Genomic DNA, 20,659 nt, shown 5'->3' on the forward strand with positions numbered 1-20,659 from the left:
GCTCATGGGAAAAGCAACTGTTACTGGGGACTAGCTAGCTCTTTCATTCCAAGGGTGACTGACAAGTGGCCGGGAGCCAAATCAGGAGTGACCAAAGACTATACAATGTTCTGCTTTGCAGCATCCTTCATATCAGCAGGTGGAGATGAAAGCGAAATGTTTGTGTTATATGCTCATAGCTGGCAACCACCCACAAGCAATAGAATTAGGAATAAAATTAGGCTTGTATGCAATAGAATTAGGCTTGTATGCAACCTAGTGGGCTAGTGGGCAGCATAGTTAAAGCATCCAGAATATGTAAGGGAGGGAATGTGATTTATTTTTATTCTTCTGTCCTTTCCTCATTATTTAGTCACTATGTCCCTTCTTGATAAGGCTATGGTCATGCTGAAGGAAGGACAGCTAGTTACTCTTTGCTGATGGATTTTGAAGACAGTAGTCTCTCAAACCCAGCATTCCAACTTGTCTGTGGTGCTACAAGTGAGTGAGACCTGGAGAAGTGGGGCAGCCACTTCCTGATTTCACCATCACATGAAGTTGTGGTTTGTGTGTTACTACAGAGAACATATGTGTAAGCATGTGGATTTCTTCTCTTGTATCAGCACCTTGTCAAAAGCGAGAATATCAGTTATGCGGTATTTGCACACATATTGAAGCTACATGGCACTGCAACAGGAATTGGGTCTTACATAGCTGTTATGGCATGAGTGCTGTGGAGTGTATGAAGATTAGTGATGTGGAATCCACCCCTTCCACAGTTCATCCTGAAAATCATTGAGCACTTGGTAGGGAAGCTCATACAGCATTTCCAAGGCCTCGCGAAACCTCAGAACCCGACTTCCGGTGCAACCGGAAGTCAGGTTCTGAAGCTGGGGCACATGCATGATGTCATGATGTCATGCACAATGGGCACCCATAACCTGGGGCCCAAGTTGGCTCCCCTGAGAGGAAGAGCTCACTATCACATTGCAGAGGCCTTGCAAGGTCTTTCTTCAGCTGAGAATGGCATTCAAAATTAGGAGCTCCATTATATGCAGCAAGAAATGATGCTTCATTGATCATTTCCAGCTAAGGTGAGATTTCCCCACTGCCTGTTACCCACTTCTGTTTTCCCATGGCTAGGATTCATTTACTTTTCCTGGACAGGAGGTTAGGCAATGGTGAGGACAGAGTCCTGTTTTCAGTTGGACCAGGTTCAAAGGAAGCTGAACTCAAGGAGAAGGGATTGGCCTTTCAAGCTCCCACAGTCAAAGTCTCACACCATTTCTAGTTTGAACGCAACCTACAGATTCTAGTGAAGGTGAAGATGAATTCATGTGCTTGTTTTGTAATGTTTAATGTTTTATTATGTTTTTATATATGTTGGAACCCACCTAGAGTGGATGGGGCAACCCAGGCAGATTGGCAGGGTACAAATAATAAAATTATTATTATTATTATTTTGCTATTGAGATCCTTTTAATTAACATATGATGTACAGTCTTAGTTTTTAAAATCATGCATTTTAGTTCTGTTGTTAGCTTTTAAAAAGCTTTTGTTGTTTTATATTGTATTTGAATTACTGTATTCATTAGCCCGTGTTCTTCTATAATGCAGTTTTTACGGGAAAATAAAGCCCAGTTTATCTCTCCAGTACTTAGTTTGCCCATGGGGAACTCAGATGAATTCTGCACTTCAATTTTAATGGCAGACTCCGAACCTAAAATAACAAAAAATACAGCCAAGGTCCTTGCTATAACCATCAAAATTAGGCCACAATTATTATTGTCTGGTTTTTTTTTTTAAAAAAAACTATTTCTGGTTGTTCAGGATTCCTGTTATTTTCTTGTTGTAAAAGGTACAATTTGTGTGCATGCATGTTGAGTCACGTTGTTGCAAGGACTTCCAGCTTTCATGTTTTCCCTTTAGACTATATTTTATATAAAGCTACTTCAAAGTGAGCATATTGTAGAACTGGTCTTTTAAAAATCTTTTCATAGGTGTTTTGTCCTTTAAAATGATTTTATTCATGATTATTTGTGAGGTATTAATTGTCTGCTTTTTATGGACATTTCAAACAAGTGAAGTTTTAATTGCTGAACTTTTAACATTTTAAGAATATATTACCTTGATGTTCAAGACCCTTACTCAAGAGACACGTGTCTCAGTTATCCCATTTCAAATGATAGAGCTGCTTCAAATGATGAATTAATCTGAAGGCAAGTATAAACAACCTTTGATTCATATACACTGAAACTTGTTATAAGTAACGAATGATTTAGATGGAACACATTTAGCACTGTCTAGCTACCAACATTTATTACTGAAATTCCACAATAGATGAAGCAATGGCAGATAGCATGCCATCAATCAGTGCAGACCACCAAAACAAATTGTGCCTCATAAACTACTTTAATATGTCATGAAGCTTCCAAATATACATCACAGTTCCATTTGTTAAGAAGCTCGAGGCACTTTTTCACTGACAAGTCAAAGACACTTGGTATTTTCATTTACGTGTAATATCTCAATGAATCTAAGAACTCCATTCAAGTAAAATTAGATTTCTGTGATTTCTAGCCTTTGATGCATCTCAGAATTGTCCTACTCAGCACATACATATATTGGTCACAATTTTTGACTGCAAATTATTATTGTTTAAGAAACCTACCACTCTGTGTTAATTTCCCAGTAGAAACCTGCTGACTGCTTTTCAGATCTTAAGCCACCCTTCCCACTGTCCATGCAAAATGCCCCCCACTGATACCTATTGTTTTAAGAAAAGTCCAGATCTTTAGAATTCAGTTACTAATGGTTCCAGCAACTCATGCTTTCAAGTACAGAAGATGTAGAAAATTTAGTTTTCTCCATCCAACGTTTTTAGTGGATTTTAAACCTAATCTGGAAACAAAAGAGAGGCTTCCAGTGCAGGGATGGAGAAGTGTCTATGTTTCATCCTCCCTGCCACATGGGTTAGATGGGAGTCCGCTCTAGTTGCTAGGCTATGTTAGAACACTGCCTCCGATCCTATGTCTGAAACAACAAAGGATAGAAAAATGTTAGCTCAGATCCCAGTTCAGGAGGTTTGCTTTCCAGTCAGGAGAAGGTTTTTAAAACAACAGCAACTTCATCTCACTGTATTATATATTTTAGGTGAAAGTCTAGTACTAGCGACACACTCGCATCACCTTGCCCGCATTTCTCAAAGTTCTCTAATCCAGTGACGGAAAAGTTTTTGCTGGGATGCAGAACCCCTTTTGAGTACACTGTTGTTCTTTCTCTCATATATCAAATCCTTATCATATTTTTAGGCATTACTATGCCACTGATCTGAATGCAGAGGTTTCTGTTGAAAGCAGTCTATTGTTCTGAATAAAAAAAAATAGTAAAATACATTTCTAAAGACAAATTCTGCCATTACTTTCTCAGTACTGATTTTTACTTTGACGTGATAACTTCTCAAGGAAAAGATATGACAAAAACAATATGGAAATCAAGTCAACGGTTGTTTTCTTCAAGATATGTACCAAGATGTAGAAGAAACAGCTGGCAGGCTGTCTGATTAGGAATTCCCTCCCAAGTTTCATATCGGGAAAGCCATGACCTCATTAAAGGGGTAGCAACTTTCCTGTCATCCTTCTGATAAAAGTCTTGGCAGACATAAAAACAAAACAAAACCATTCTTCCTTACTGTTTTAAAAGACAAGTTGGAGCACCTACCAATAAGCAAATCTTGTAAGTAGCTATACTATTCGGATACAAGCAAACAATTCTGTGTGCCAATGTACTGCAAAATTACAAAGAATATAAATGTAAACAGTATTGCAATCTCAATAGGCAAACTAAAAAGAATGACATATTGGCACATTGCTAAGACACAGTATATGCATCAGCTTAGTTAACCACTGAAGGTACAACATTTTAGAAGACATTTTATGTCTAAAAGTCCATATGGGCAATAGCATTACAGTGGTACCTCAGGTTACAGACGCTTCAGGTTACAGACTCCGCTAACCCAGAAATAGTACCTCAGGTTAAGAACTTTGCTTCAGGATGAGAACAGAAATTGTGCGGCGGCAGTGCAGCAGCAGCGGGAGGCCCCATTAGCTAAAGTGGTGCTTCAGGTTAAGAACAGTTTCAGGTTAAGAACAGACCTCCAGAACGAATTAAGTTCTTCACCCGAGGTACCACTGTATCTGTAAGCATTAGTGTAATATCACAATTTTGAAATACAGCCATACCTTATCAGTCGGAAGTGCCAGCCTGGCCCCAGACTGTGGGTGCCCAGGGCCATGGGTGCCATGCAGTGTGCATGGCCCTGGCACTGAAATTTGTGGGAGTCTGGCCCCTTCACAGGGAATTTTGTGGGTGCTCAGGCCCCCAGGGCCTCAGGCAGTTGGCACCTATGGTATGAGTGGTGGAACAATAGACCACCGTGCATGTCTAAACTGAGTGTATGTTTACAGGAAGCAGCCTTATACCACATTAGGATATTGATCCATCTAGTTCAGTATTGCCTATACTACAGCTGCTCTCCAGGGTTTCAGAGATTATTCTTTCCCAGCCTTACTTGGAGATGCCAGAGATTAAAACCTGGGACCACTTGTGTGCAAGGTATGCAGTGCATCACTGAGCTATGGCCCTTTCTTGTTATGATCATCATATTATGTGAGACCATGTACCTGTACATGTCCTCATGTTCTCCTGAGTCATGGAAATTAGACACTTGCAATTACACATAAACACGGAATCCTATACAGTATCCTATACACCACGGTGGGCAGAAGGTAGATCTCTGTGATTTGTAGTAGATTGGCAAGAATTTCTCCCAGTTACTTAACAACAGCAGCAACAAAATGGCTCTCTTCCAAATCATATGGCTGGATTAAATAAATCTTGGGGCAAACAGGAGTAATTTTTTTATGGAAGGACTGAAAATTCTGTTCATTTCTGTTATTCAAACCAAATTCCTGGGATCAATTTTTTTTTTATTCAGTTCAACTGAAAAACAAAACAGACCCCCTAAGCCTGAAGTATTTCCACCACTGTTGTACACAAAGTGTGTGGAGGGAGGTATGCACTACATAGTCCCAATCCTGTGCTCAAAGTATTATCAGATTTCAATACTTTAAGCCTCAGAATTCACACCAAAATTAGCAATATTAAACCTATTTGATAAAGGTAAAGGACCTCTGGGCAGTTAAATCCAGTCAAAAGCAACTATGGGGTGTGGTGCTCATCTCACTTTTCAGGCTGAGGGAGCCGGCATTTGTCCACAGACAGCCTTCTGGGTCATGTGGCCAGCATGACTAAACTGCTTCTGGCGTACGGAGGACCATGACAGAAGCCAGAGTGCATGGAAACACTGTTTACCTTCCCGCCACAGTAGTACCTATTTATCTACTTGCACTGGCGTGCTTTAGAACTGCTAGGTTGGCAGAAGCTGAGACAGAGCAAAGGGAGCTCATCCCGTCATGCGGATTTGAACCGCCGACCTTCCAATCAGCAAGCAAGAGGCTCAGTAGTTTAGACCACAGTGCCACCCACCCCCTTTATTAAACCTATTAATGATGTAGGAATAATACACCATCGCGCTATAATGCATAACCAATTCATATGATACCATCAACAGGATTGCATAGATGGTACAAAAAATATGGTTACCACTCATGGCAAACAATTTGTCCATTTAATCATCAACAATTCCTCCTATCTAATTTTATCAACTAATCATAAACACTTGAATTTGTAGTTCTGGATGGTGTTGGACAAAGCAGGAGCAATTTGAAAAATGCACATTATGGAATAATAACCATGAGTTTAACAAAGGGCTTGCTTATCTGATATAAAGCATACTGCTCCACTGACTGAGACAGCATGCAGTGTTTTGTTTAATCAAGAACTAATATGTCACGACTCAGTAGTGTTTGATTTCTCCCTTGTGTTTTATTTTGATGCTAGAGGGTTGAACTTTCCCCCGCTTAGTGCTTGATTGTTGACACATCAAAATACCATCATAATTAACCATGCCATGTCCTGCATGTTTCTGAAACTGGGTTTTTAACTTCATTTCCCCCCTTTTGCTAAGAGAGTTGTTGGTTGCTTTGAAATAAAGAATTAGACAAGACAGCTACATAGAACATTTAGTGATATACGAGGCCAAAATCCCACATCAGTCTTGGCAGCTGTGATAATGATGTATAATTTAATTGAAGCTATACTGTGATCCTCAGTAGTACTTCAAACCTTTCCCCTTGTTTATGCATTATTCAGACTAATGGCAACCCTGAAATAGAAAAAGCTTCTTATCTCTTAAAACTTTTATTGCACAGAGTTCAAAATGCACAGAGCTGAGTGCTGGTCTCAGAGCTTTAATGCAAAGTGAGGGGATGTTGTTTTAAGACCATTTTAGCATCATCGTCCTGACAGAAAGACAGACGTGATTAGATATATTCAATTCTAGGAAAGCATTATTTCTGAATTTAGCCCATGCAGTAGGTATGGTTCCATATGCTACTCAGTATATAGGCTCCTATGTTCAAAGTTTCTACTCTGTCAAATGTTTTGAAAGTGGGATACCATTTAACATGGTAGCTATAGTGGTATTATTCTTGCCACCTCCATAATTCATCTTCTTCCACACTGGGTAATGACCACATCTATTTCCCATGATTGAGGAGTGTATAGCAGGATAAGAAATATAAATCCTTTTTTCTCTAGCATTGTGTGCAACCACATAATCTGCTCTAGCCAAGTGGGCAGAAGTATGTGGATCAGCACCTGTGGTACTCCAATAGTACATAAATCAGCTCTGTATCTGACCATTATTGCTATTAAGCCTATGAATTCTTCTGAATAGGAATATTTCCCTTCACTCCTTGAAGGGAAAAAGTACCTTTGGTTTGGCTGGTGAGTGCCGTATGTAAGTTGAGCTGCAGAAGCATAAACACATGATCAATCTTTCCATCTCATATACAGCTCCCCAAGCTAATCTGCCCAGACCATAATGAAGTCTAATTGCAAGTTTAATTCAGTGAGTGTACACAGCAGTTAGACTTCCCAGGCTGGAACCCCCACTGATGCAGTCTTACACACTTACACACTTGTATGTGGAACAATGGCAAATGGCTTATTCCCTACTTGTTGGCTTCCCATAGGCATTTGGATTGCAACTGTGTGAAACAGGATCCTGACCTAGATAGTCATTTGGTCCAAACAAACAGGACTATTATATTCTTTTGAATTGGGGGGGGGCAGAAGGGGGTTCTAAAGATCCAGCACAGTATTCTGCTGCAGGTGCACCAAGGATCCCCAGAGTCTATCTCTGCCTGTCCCTCAATACAACAGTGGAGCATAGGAGAAATATGAACTCTTCTTGTTTGTGCAGCAAGGGTAGTAGTAGTAGAAGTAGTAGAAGTTCTAGTAGATCAGATCATCAGTATGGGTGGCTGGATCTAGCCCAGCATTATACTGCCAACAGTGATGAGCCAGATGCTTTTTGAAGCTGACAAAAAAAAAGCATTAAAGGTATCTTGCATCTGGTATACCTGGCCCTTCCTCTGCCTTGTATTCTGTTTGTCACCTTGGACAAAGCACCTTGACAAAGCACTGATCTCAGAGGCCTCACTAATTTGACTACCTTAAATACATTTTGCAGGAACAAATGTTAAATTAAAGGCGTGGCTCAGTGTTTGGAGCTCAGACTCATCCCCTGTACTGTATTCAATTTGTGGTTTTTTTCTTAAGGCACTTGTTTCTCTCTAATCTAAACCTTGTCTTTCCAACAGCAGCCAACCCAGCACAGCATGTAGACAACCATATTCTTCTTCTGCTTGCTCCCAGTAGAGGTATACTGACTCTGAGCATGGAGGTTCTATAAGCTAATATAGCTGATAGGTAGGGTTTCCATGGCAAAGCAAGTAAGAATAGTTTTGGGTGATTGAAGTTTTGGGTGATTGGGTGATGTTCAGAAGGAGCAGCTTGGCAGAGTGCATGGGTCTTGCATCAAGCCCACTTTTTTAGTAACCCGACATCCAGGTCTTGTCATAAAGTACCAGTAGGTCTTCTAAATCCTTCCCCACCCGCCCTGAACTCACATCCTAAACCAAAAGATATGTCAAACCTGGCTTTCTGCTTTGTACATTCATGTATGGATGTTGTAAATTTAACTTATCACTAAAATTGCTCTTGAAAAAATACAATCATATTTCTTTGATTTTGCAGATGGACCAAAGCATGTTGAGAAAATTGACTTTTACAACACACTTTAAAACAAAAACAACTTTGTATATTACATTACGTGCAAAGTGGAATTACTGTGTTCATTGTTTGGGAAAGGGATGGGAAAGAGTAATACAGATACTGTAAATCTGCATGAATAATACATGATATTATCTCATATTCGCAGTGCATGTAGCTTATTCTGCAAGAGCCTTGCTTTTTATAGTACAGGTAAGCATTTCCAAGGGAGACAATTCAGTGTTGGCTGTAAAAGTGAATTTATAAACTGGATACCAGCACTAAATATGATATAGAGAAAACATACCACATTCTTTGGTATTCTAAAGGCAGAAAGACCCCTCCTTCACTCTGTTAATTTTAGACTGAATCAATAATCCATTTCCTTTTGCTTATGTTATTTCAAAAGGCTACGACTTATCTCTAGAAAGGAAATCCTCTCTCAGTTACATGAGCCACAACCTCCATCTTATGTTGTTTAGATTCACTGTGGCTCTCATTTAGTCAAATACAAACCCCAATTCAGCCTCCCAAAGCATTACTTCTAGACCAGAGTACTGTATGGTGTTATTCAGCATATTTTAATACTGCTAATCACAGGACAATCACCTCCAGTGGTTTTATATTGCTATTAAACAATAGCAGTGATAAAATGAAAGGTTATGGAACTTCCTAGGATAACTTCAATGGAATTGGAAATAAAAATAATTTTAAACCACTTAATACTGTGGGACTAACAAGACAAGAAAGACAGGAACTGGCTCTAGATTCAGGTAGGATGCCGTGTTGGTCTGACGCAGTCGAAATAAATAAATAAAAATAAAAATTTTGTCCAGTAGCACCTTAGAGACCATCTAAGTTCAATACGCTATCCTGTTTAAAAACATCTCCACAACATGCTCAATACCAATAACTAATTCACTGAGAACTAGTCCATTCAACTTATTCAAAGTTGCTGTAGTATCAAAGTCAGGCTAGAAGCCCAAACGTCTGACTTACACAGGAATGCCTGCTGCTGAGCTGGAACCATACTATTTACCTAACACTGGCAAGTTGGGCAGAATCAAATACCTTGGTTTGCAGGTACAGAAATTTATTTATTTACTTATAAATAAATAAATAAATAAATAGTGGCATAGTTCTATGGTTTTCTGATGTTTGTATTTTTATGTTTTTACCTGTCATTCTATTATGTTGATTTTACTATGTACACCCATTTAATGTTTATCTTTTTCTTTGAATTACCAGAATTGAAATTTGTGTACAAAATAAATAAAGTTTGAAATTATTTAACCAGGATTTAACCAATATTTTTCCCCTTCAGAAAGGTGCAATCCAGATCCAAGACCTGCTGAGACAAAGTGAGTTTGAGGTAGATATTGGGTTGGCCCAGCTCACCTGGGGCTTTCCCTCAACCTATCTGAGCCTGGACAATGCTGGCTCAGAAGGCAGTTGCCTCTCTCCAGTTTGGAATGGAATGGTTTGTGACCCATTTGAAGCAAAATCAGTCAAAATGCTTTTTTAGTAAAGGAAAGGAAAGGAAAAGAAAAGCCACTACAAAATGTTTTCCACTGAAACTGCAGAAAGATACCAACATATATTCCTTCAGATGAGCGGAACTGAGATGCAATAAGGCATTTTGCAACAGGAACAATTCCACTAAACATCACTGAGTACAAACAATGGCAGTGGAGAATAATATTTTCCCTGCCATCAAAAGCACCATGGTAGTATAGTTCTTCAAATGGACTCTTTATGGAATCTATATGTAGGTTAATTCAGCACACTTTTTCTATCACCTGGAGAGTGCTCTAACCCCCACAGCCAAGAATTTCACTAGTGCTGCAAATTAAAAGCAATTGTCAGCATGTTGTTGGATTGCACAAAGGACAGTTATTGAATCATGGTTAACATACCACTGCTGGCCTTTCAGCTTTGAGGATGTGATCCATAGTACTTTCCAACTGGTGCCTGCCAGGCAAGGGGATAGTCTATATGGTGTATCATTGGTCTTTAAATCTTAAGAGTAATTATAGATAATAATCTGCACTCAGAGAAAGTATTGGAACAAAACTTAACTTCATCCAGTAGAAAAATACTTTCTCCATCAAATGAAGAATCCTTCCTTTGAAAGAAGTGATCTATTGGATCCACCCCAAAGTATCTGGGGTTCAGCACAAATCCCCTTCCAGGCTCTTAGAGTGCTCAGAAGGATGGCTTAAGGTGGAAATGCATTTGAGGACGTTGGGTTGAAAAAAATAAAAGAAATAAAAATAAAAGAAATAAAAGAAAATCCCTAAGATCTAGGGACCTAGACAACTAGAGTGTGGGAAGCACTTGGCTTGGGCTTGAGTTGCGTTTGCTTCATGTTGCGTTTTTTCTGCTTATGAATGCGGCAAATCCAGAAGCGTGCAGGAGCGATCTGCACACTTCGTGCATGCACAGGAGTGCTCTATCGCAGCACGTGCATGCACAACAACCCCCACCAAACAACCCCAAAACAACAACAACAACAACCCTTTATCTGCCTTTCATTAAGTCCCTTATTCAATCTAAGGAGCCTTTATAAACCCTTTATAAACCCTTAGTTTCATATTACTCAAATGCCTGTATTTATCTTTGTCCTTAAAGCGTGGGTGGTCAAGAAAATGAAGCAGAAGCTGGTGGAACCAGAACTCAGCCATTTTTTTATCATGCAGAAATGGTCACACTTAAAAAGGTGTTTTGAACAAATTAGTGTACTTGTGAGGAGTTCCCCCTGAGTGGAATAGCTCTTACAGAGCAGGTCTGGTGCTTTAACTAGCGTGTTTAGAGTGTTAATGATGATACACTGATGCTATCAGTAAAAATGCGGTGTGTCTCTGCAGGAATCTAATTTACACAAGCTAGGGACCTGAGTAAAGCAGGCCTCCTGCCGCAGACCTTTGCCTTCTAACAAGTGAAGGGCAGTGGAGATAGGCAATGGGGATGTGACAGAGAAGGCAGCTACCATATTTCTACTCAAACCTCACATCGTTATAATTGTGTGGGGCTTTAAATGCATGCATAAGGATATGCTGACAGGATAGAATGGATTATAAAGTGAACAGACAAGCGTCATGTTAGTTCCAGAAAGACAAAGTCCATTTGTCCTCTTCTGCTGTGTGACATTCACTTTTTACAAAAATCACCACTGTTATGAAGGAGAACCACTCTTTGCTTTCATGTGTTAGTACATTTAAATTCTCACAAATGCCACACTGAATCCCATTGTCAACTGACAACCACTGAAGCCAAGATTGAAAAAGAAGAAGCCTGGAAGTTCAGTCAAATGCTTCAATTTAAAGCTAGCCATCAGAAACCCTATTCAATACAAATCCAGGTCCTACAAACCTTCCTAATTAGTGAATCATATGCATTCCATATTGTGAAATCATTTACACTTCCAGATTACTCTGAACAAAAACTCATGTATAAACCTTCAAAAATCTTGATTACTTGCACGTTGAGCTTTTGAGGCTTTTGCGCACAGCATATTTACTAAAGTTTCTGCAAACACACGCCATAACTTTCCAAATTATAATTCTGAATTCAAAGCTTATAGGGTCAAAGCTCATTACCATTAAGCAGGAAGAATTAGCCTCTTGGTCACATCTTCCTCACGTGTACATAGAAAAGGATTCAGAATTTAATCAGACAATCAGAAAAGGAAGCATATTCAAACACAGAACTATAATAAAAGAAATCTTTAAAAAGAAAATTTAGCCAATTAGAATAACCTGATTTTGAGACATGCTTAGCAAATTAATTTCTACATAAAGGCAATCAAAGTGGCAGTAACTCTGTCTCAAGCATTCAGACCTCAAATAAGTCTTCAGAGTAAGGTGGCTTTGCACAAATATTCATTACCACAGTGAAGTCAGCTGATTTGGGATGTCTGAGCTTTCCCTACCACAGACAATCTATAACTACATATTGAAAAGCCACAGAGCTGCTTTTTGCTAGCATGTTGCTTTAAATGTTTCACAGTAAAAATAAAAAAAATCACACATCTCTCCCCCCCCAAAAAAAATTCAGTGTTGTAAATTCATATGCTAAATTACATAGGCATAGTAAAGATTACTCTTTTATTTTGCAAATAATATCATTCTTCACAAAATATCATTCTCTGCTAAAACCTAGCACAGATTCAACATTAACCACTGTATTTTGCATGGCTGAAAGCATATGCAACATATACATCTTTTTCCATTTTAACATTGTGGCTACATTCAGACATATTTTGGAAATGAGCCAAGCAATCTCTCCTCATGTGTGGCTTAGTAAAAATTTGCTAACATAATCCAACTATAGTCTGTCTTAACTGACAAGATATGGTTTGAATGAGCAAATAAAAGCTGGAAAACATACCAGGATCAAACTGTGGTTGCTATCTGGGGTGTGAGGGCTTGCTGAAACCACAGAATGACAAACTATGGTTTGATTAACCCAGGAAGTCATTTATTAGGCAACATTAGTTAGTAAGGAGGATATAAACACACAACTAGTTTCTAGTTTGGAGGAGCAGAACCATGGAATCTGAATGCTACCAGTAACATCCTAGTTTCTCCTTTCAGACATTCTGCGCTCAGACCCTTCAGCACACTTTTATTCACCAATCACTCATTTTCCACCATGGTGCTAAATATAGTCCAAATGCCTTCAAAAAATGTAAGAATACTTTTGCCTGCAGGTTTGCATAGCAGAACCTAAATTTGTAAAACTTGTAAAATGTGATTCCCATGGCTTGAGATTTATTTTACAGGTTTATGGGGGAGGTGGAATCCATCAGAATTTGCTTGTAGTCTGATGCTGTATTCTAGCAATTTTTAAAGTTTTCATCTTGAACTAGGAATAGTGTCTCCCAGATCTTCCCATTGTTTCTTTATTTAGACCAGACATGGGCAAATTTGGCCCTCCAGATGTTTTGGGACTACAATTCTCATCATACCTGACCACTGGTCCTGTTAGCTAGGGATGATGGGAGTTGCAGTCCCAAAAGAGCTGGAGGGCCAAGTTTGGCCATGCCTGATTTAGATGTTTCTTGAGTCATTACTTTGGCAGCTCCTCTGCTATGGATTTAGTGAGAACAACACAATTTCCTGCCCGCTTATCATGGCATGCTTGTTGTTGTTTGGTAGTTTAGTCGTGTCTGACTCTTCATGACCCCATGGACCAGAGCATGCCAGGAACTCCTGTCTTCCACTCCCTCCCGCAGTTTGGTCAAACTCATGTTAGCAGCTTTGAGAACACTGTCCAACCATCTCGTCCTCTGTCACCCTCTTCTCCTTGTGCCCTCAATCTTTCCCAACATCAGGTTCTTTTCCAGACAGCTCATACAAAGTATCTACAGCAAGTGTGGAAACCTTTGGCCTTCCAGATGTTGCTGATATATCCCATAATCTGGGGCCATGATTCCTAGGACTGGCAGTAGCTGTAGTTCATGAAGTATTTGGAGGACCAAAATTCCCCACACCTGATCTACAGAAACTGTCTGAAAGATGCCTAATACTTAGAAAAAGCATTTTATAATGGGCTTGTGGGTAAAAAGATTTGCATGGCATTCGGAAGAGTAATGATGGAATAACAAAAAGGTTAGCATTACTAACGATTTGTTTCTCTTTTTTAAAAAAATGGTTTTAAAGATTAAACCATGAAACCAAAGTTTCACTCCCTTCTTCCGAAGAATTCCTAGAGGTGTTTACAAATGGCTTTTAAAAGCTATAATGTGGTCCTTGAGTATTTATCAGAAAATTCTTTGAGTTGTTAAGAGTCTAAAATCAATGGTATTTAGCAGTTAATGTAACTGCCTTTTAAAAAATTACTAAAACGGGGAAAGCCAAAATACCCACATAGCTTTCTTAGGCACCTCAATATGTATGTGGGGTAGTTCATCATTTGGAATATTATGATTATTTATTTATTTATTTTATTCCTATATCGCCCTATATCTGAAGGTCTCAGGGCGGTTCACATTAAAAATCTCTTACGTAAAATCAAAACGAAAACCAGATTCCCCCCCCCCCAAAAAAGAGCCAGCATTTTAATATCTCTGAATATCTGATCTCTTAGAACATTTAACAGGCAATTTCCATGGGTTCATTCTATTTGTAGTGCTAATTAAGAAACTTTGGTTTTGCCTGCTGATTCTCTAATGTTGACAATACTTCACAACTGTTCCAAAGCTTCTTTCCTCACATCTATTTTCCCATAATGAATTTGCTCAGCTTCTAATTTAAGAATCTTCTCTTCAGAATTACAAATCTACTTTCTGACAAGTAATTTTGGGGGATGTGTGGGGTTTTTTTAACAGCAACCACTGCAAGCAAATACAATGAGGAATTCAAATGAAGGTGGCATTGCAAATAAGATAATGGACAACAGACATTGGGACCTATGAATTGTACTGCATTGTAAAGGGCAACATTCTATACCCAGAAAGAAAAACCAATGGAAAGAATGGACAGGATCAAAAATGGGAATCAAGGCCACACAATCCTAGATATACTTTGGTATAGAAGAGGTTGGGTTCCAGCTGGAGGAGTTGTACTAAAAGGAGCCAAGAAAAGAGTAAAAATGTAAGCACTGTTAACTGGAAAAGCAGTTTGCCCATCAGTTGCTGTATAAACTTTACACAAATATTGCAACTTGGACAAATGGTACTCCTTTAACTCACACATGTACCGAAAACTGTGGCCCAAGTATTTTTTACTGCAGATATATTATGGATAACTATCTGGTGATAAACCAGTAGCAGGTATGATTTTCTCTGATAAATAATAATGATGCTTCCTGATATGAAGCTCTCTCTTTAAAATAAGTCATGCTAACTACACATCAATTCTGATGAATAGCATTGTGGCCTTTGTGGAAGTAAACTGCTACTTTTTCACAGGGTAACTATTAGTACAGCAACATTTCTCTTTTAAATGTCTAATGACTTGCTGGATTTCCACCTGGATTTGTAGGTGGAAAAAATTATAGATGGAAAGAAGTTGTAATGTTCCTAGCCACTGTTTAGTATCTGACAAATCTTCCTGGTGCAATCTGTACCTTCGAATTTTTGAAGCCTTGGATAATGTATAGGAAGCCTACGCAATATACTTGTGTGGAGGCTGAGGGTGGAGTCAGCAGGAACAACTTCAGTTTTCCCTCTAACAAATTATTAATTGTGTATGCTGAACAAAAGTAAAGACTACCACTTTCCTCAGTAATACCTACCTGATATTCTCAATGGCCTACTAGTTGTCAATAGATGCCCAATTTTCTCATGGCATTTGGCCAATTTGGCTTTCACATCTTCTCTTTATATACATGTAAATCCACTGTATCCATTTCCAACCCGCATCAAATCTTTCTGTGCATATTGAGAAAAGATTTGACAATATGAAAGAAGTAGATGTGATTTCCATAGATTATTATGATGAATCTCAAGATCAGATATACCTAGCAGTGTACTTAAAAGATGCAGGGCACAAGCCCTGAATTAATTAGCACTCCATTCTAGATCACCCTAAATGCTTTTCACTTCATTTATCTCAATCAATTTCCCAAGAGATCCTGTTCCAAATAAATTCACTTTTCTCTTTAATTGCCCCCATTTATTACTTTCCAAGTGACCTCTAAATAAAATAATAAATAAATAATCAATCAATCAATCAATCAATTTTTCTAATAGCCTACCTGGAATCCAAAAGGACATCACAGTTCTATTTCCCTTGAATTCACTACCTATCCAGAAACACCCAGGGCACTCAGAAAAAAGATTTGGGGCCAATACACAACATCCTTGGATATGTCCGCTACATAACTGAATATTCATACATATAATTTAAGAAGGAACAGTTTGAATTCTTTACAACTGCAGCATCCAGACAATGTTCAGGGCAACTGCTTTGTAAACGTAGTGAACAGTTACTACGTTCAAGGTCCTTAAGATGTTGCACAATAGGCACACTGGTGATTTTGTAGAAGGTATTTATTATCACAGTTCATAATAATAATAATAATAATTTATTATTTATACCCCGCCCATCTGGCTGGGCCTCCCCAGCCACTCTGGGTGGCTTCCATAAAAACCAAAAATACAGTAAAATATCACACGTTAAAAACTTCCCTGAACAGGGCTGCCTTAAGATGTCTTCTGAATGTCAGGTAGTTGTCTATCTCTTTGACATCTGCTGGAAGGGCGTTCCACAGGGCGGGCGCCACTACCGAGAAGGCCCTCTGCCTGGTTCCCTGTAGCTTTGCTTCTCGCAATGAGGGAACCGCCAGAAGGCCCTCGGCGCTGGACCTCAGCGTCCGGGCAGAATGATGGGGGTGGAGACGCTCCTTCAGGTATACTGGACCGAGGCCGTTTAGGGCTTTAAAGGTCAGCACCAACACTTTGAATTGTGCTCGGAAACGTACTGGGAGCCAATGTAGGTCTTTCAAGACCGGTGTTATATGGTCTCGGCGGCCGCCCCCAGTCACCAGTCTAGCTGCCGCATTCTGGATTAGTTGTAGTTTCCGAGTCACCTTCAAAGGTAGCCCCACGTAGAGCGCATTGCAGTAGTCCAAGCGGGAGATAACCAGAGCATGCACCACTCTGGCGAGACAGTCCGCAGGCAGATAGGGTCTCAGCCTACGTACCAGATGGAGCTGGTAAACAGCTGCCCTGGACACAGATTTGACCTGTGCCTCCATGGACAGCTGTGAGTCCAAAATGACTCCCAGGCTGCGCACCTGGTCCTTCAGGGGCACAGTTACCCCATTCAGGACCAGGGAATCCTCCACACCTGCCCGCCTCTGGTCCCCCAAAAACACCATTGTGTTTAAAGGCCCTTTCCAACATTATCTTAGCAAGAGGGGAGATGCTGCAGTGTGGTTCCTTCCCCATCACCTGGCTCCTTCAGCACTATTTATTTATTTAAATATTTATAAACCAGGCTCTCACAGGAAATACAGCAAAGTGGTACACAACAGAAAAATGTAATCTAACGACAATAGCATTGGTTAAAAGCATTAGTAACACGTTGATAAAAAATGGTTGGTTCACAAAAACAATCCAGTTCAACAGAGGCCTGTCTGAACTGTCTAGGGTATTGTTTTTGTTTTTAAAAAGCACCCAAAAGAAAGCGGGGATGTTTCCTTCCAGACACAAGGCTTGCAACACTAAAGACTCAGGCCCTAGTAAAGGTGAACTGAACCTCTGGGGCATGGGGGAACCATGAAAATGAATTCCACTTGCACATATGGACTTCTTCCCCTTCTCCACACTTGCCCCATGCACTCTCCAAATATAAGCATGTGTACAGGGTGTGCCAGGTGTGCCCAGACACACATTAATGTCTTTTTAAAATGTGGCTTTGTGAGTCCCTGACCTTTTTTCAGCTGTAGTAGAGTACTAGCTACACCATCGCAACCAGGTTGCTTCTCTGTATCTTCCAATGAGATGTGTCCAACAACCTCAAGCAGGTTATGGTGCCCACCTCCATCCAAGCCATGTGTGCTAGCACAGTGAAGAGGCTGTAGGAGGATGGGATAGATGTTCCTGCAATGGTGGGAGTGTGTTTTAGTTTGTTTGCAAAGAGCCTACTGCTTGCCACCTTTTGCGGAGAGAGATCTGTGATGGTGAGGGAATGCTTTTGTGGTGTGCGAACATGGGGGCCCTGCATTGTTGCAAAACCTCAGGCAACAGCATGAGCCCTCCAAGTGGGGCCAAGGTAATTTCCCCATAGCACTGTCATCTCCTCTTCCACAAAGACAAATTCCCTGGCTTCACACACTGAGGAAGTGTGCTATGCACATCTATGTCCCCAAATCTGCTCCATGGGGTTGTAAGAACTCCCAGATTTGGGGAAGCACAGGAAGAGGAGAGTGGGGGGAGTGCTGACAAGTGAAAATCCTTGCACTAATGGGATGGTTACTTAGTGCTGCATTGAATACAAGCCTTTGGGCCCATGTTGTTTAGGGCCCAAAGTACCTTAGAAGCCAGGTAATTTGGCAGCACCTGTGGCTCCTTTCAGTGCCAGAACTCCCTATCCTACAATAAAGGTAAAGGTAAAGGACCCCTGATAGTTAAGTTCAGTCGCAGATGACTCTGGGGTTGCGGCACTCATCTCGCTTTACAGGCAGGGGGAGCCGGCCTTTGTCCGCAGACAGTTTTTCCAGGTCATGTGGCCAGCATGACTAAGCTGCTTCTGGTGCAATGGAACACCAAAACCAGAGCAGCGCACAGAAATGCTGTTTACCTTCCCGCCAGAGTGGTACCTATTTATCTACTTGCACTTTTGGGCATGCTTTCGAACTGCTAGGTTGGCAGGAGCAGGGACCGAGCAATGGGAACTCACCCCATCATGGGGATTCGAACCGCTGACCTTCTGATCAGCAAGCCCAAGAAGCTCAGTAGCTTAGACCACAGCGCTACCCGCGTCCTTATCCTACAATATAGGACAATAATTATGTGTGAAGGAATCCTTTTATGGTCTGTTCCCAGGTGCCTTGGACCTTCTAACATTACTGGAAAGATGTGGAGGAAACACATGCTGCAGCAGCTCTTACTTATGCTGCTGGCAGATCCTTATTCATCAAGCCAGACTTCAAATAAAACAATATTTTATCATACCTATATTGTTTTGTGCAAGTGTAATTCTTCTCGGTACTAACTGCGGGAAAGAACTATTAGAAGAACTAAGGCACCTCTTTCAACAACAGTAACTGACAACAAAATGTTGAGCATTCAGAACAGTTGCTACTTACCATGTATTCAGAACAAGAAACAAACTATGAGTAGTAAACATGTTGTCCCCTGATACTACTGGAAAAATCAGTACCTTGTTGGGAGATAGAGAACCAACAACAAAACCACAGATAAGATGTGAGCCAACAAAGAAAAAGCCTGACAGGTTCTTTGTCACCTGTGGAACTTTCAGTATCTGAACATGTTTGTGCAAGTACAAATGTTTACAAAACCCATGTGCTCATGGTTTTTCCAGATTTCTAGAGCCAAAGTGGAAGTGGGGGAGAATATAGAGAAATATATTTCCCAAACGGATATGTCAGTTTTGAATATTCTTTCTTCCCTCTTCTCTATCCTGTCTAATGAATCTAATGTAATCTGTTCCGTCATTGAATCTAACGTCATTGAATCTAATGAATCTAATGTAATCTGTTCCGTCATTGCATTCCCTCTGTATAGGGTCCATATAACTTCTGAAAACTGTACAGTACACGTTTGTTACCAAATGTTTGTATAGCCAAAGCAAAGCACTTCAGTTTCATACCTAAGGATCCGTTCATGCACAAGTACTCTGCTTATGGCAGCCTCTTATTTCCCTATGCTCATCTCAGCTTCTCCTACTAATGAGATACAAGGCATTTATCCAATGCCTAACTTGCCATTGTCAGATATTGCCAGAAACATCCACAAAATACCTTGAGTGGTGGCTTGTGAAATTGGAAACTTTATTCACAGCAAAACAGTCAGTTGACCTTTTGCACACAATCAAGAAACAACTAATAAGGACACAAGCTTTTATAAACCAAGCAGGGGTGTGCACTCTGCTTTCTACCTTGCCACAACCATCAAGGGGCAACTTAGGCATTTCTGCTCATTTATCAACCATATCATTATTGAGTGACCATGAGAGAAAGTCTGTTTCATGTAGTGGAGGTGATGTGATGATGTGCCTGTGTGGAGAAACCTATAGCTACCAGAGAAGGCAGGGATCTTATCTATTAAGCTAACATGATTAGTTTGCAAATTCACTGTAGGCCTTTGTCACAACTCAGCTTCACACCATCTGCATTTCATGAACCACATTCCCTGCCTCCGTTGACACTGGCAGGCAGGAAGTACAGCAAGTTCTTCTGCACGGGTATCAAGTACACATAAGAAGAAAAATAAAACATGTCATAAGCAAGCCAGTCATGTTCACCTGCCACAACTTTCAATGAAATAAAGCAAAAGCAAAAGAAGACAGATTCATAATCTGTTGGCTACCTTGTGCTTTACACATTTCAGGCTAATTTCCTGCTGGAACTTTTCCCTTGAAGATACAGCACGTGGATGGTTTGTAAAGTCTTTCATGCAATGAGAGATGGGGGGGGGGAGGGAGGGATGGGATGAGAGTCTCCTGCTGAGATGTTGTGATGAATTATTAAAACTTCTTCTTAATGTTGATGTTACTCTTTAACCTCAGATCACAACACTGACAGTATAAAAAAACCAGAAAGTGCTATTGAAGCAGTGATCAACTGGAGAGGTGCACAAGTCCTGGGGTGCTTCCAATCAACAATATCAAGAAACATCTGGGGTGAAAGAGAAGGTGAATACTGTCTAGCATCTGCTACAACCACTTTTTCCCCCAAATCATTGATATTTATTTACTATTTGATTATCAACTATTTTTATTCCATGTTTTCCCATAGATATCAATTTATT

General features: G+C 40.1%; 1 protein-coding gene across 18 annotated transcripts in view; it reads right to left on the minus strand.

Annotated features, from left to right (window-relative positions):
- Window positions 1-20,659, minus strand: part of ROBO2 (roundabout guidance receptor 2) — a 968,715-nt gene that overhangs the window by 801,216 nt on the left and 146,840 nt on the right. The window lies entirely within an intron of this gene.

The sequence above is a fragment of the Podarcis raffonei genome, chromosome 4, assembly GCF_027172205.1.
Source record: "Podarcis raffonei isolate rPodRaf1 chromosome 4, rPodRaf1.pri, whole genome shotgun sequence".
NCBI classification, from domain to species: Eukaryota; Metazoa; Chordata; class Lepidosauria; order Squamata; family Lacertidae; genus Podarcis; species Podarcis raffonei.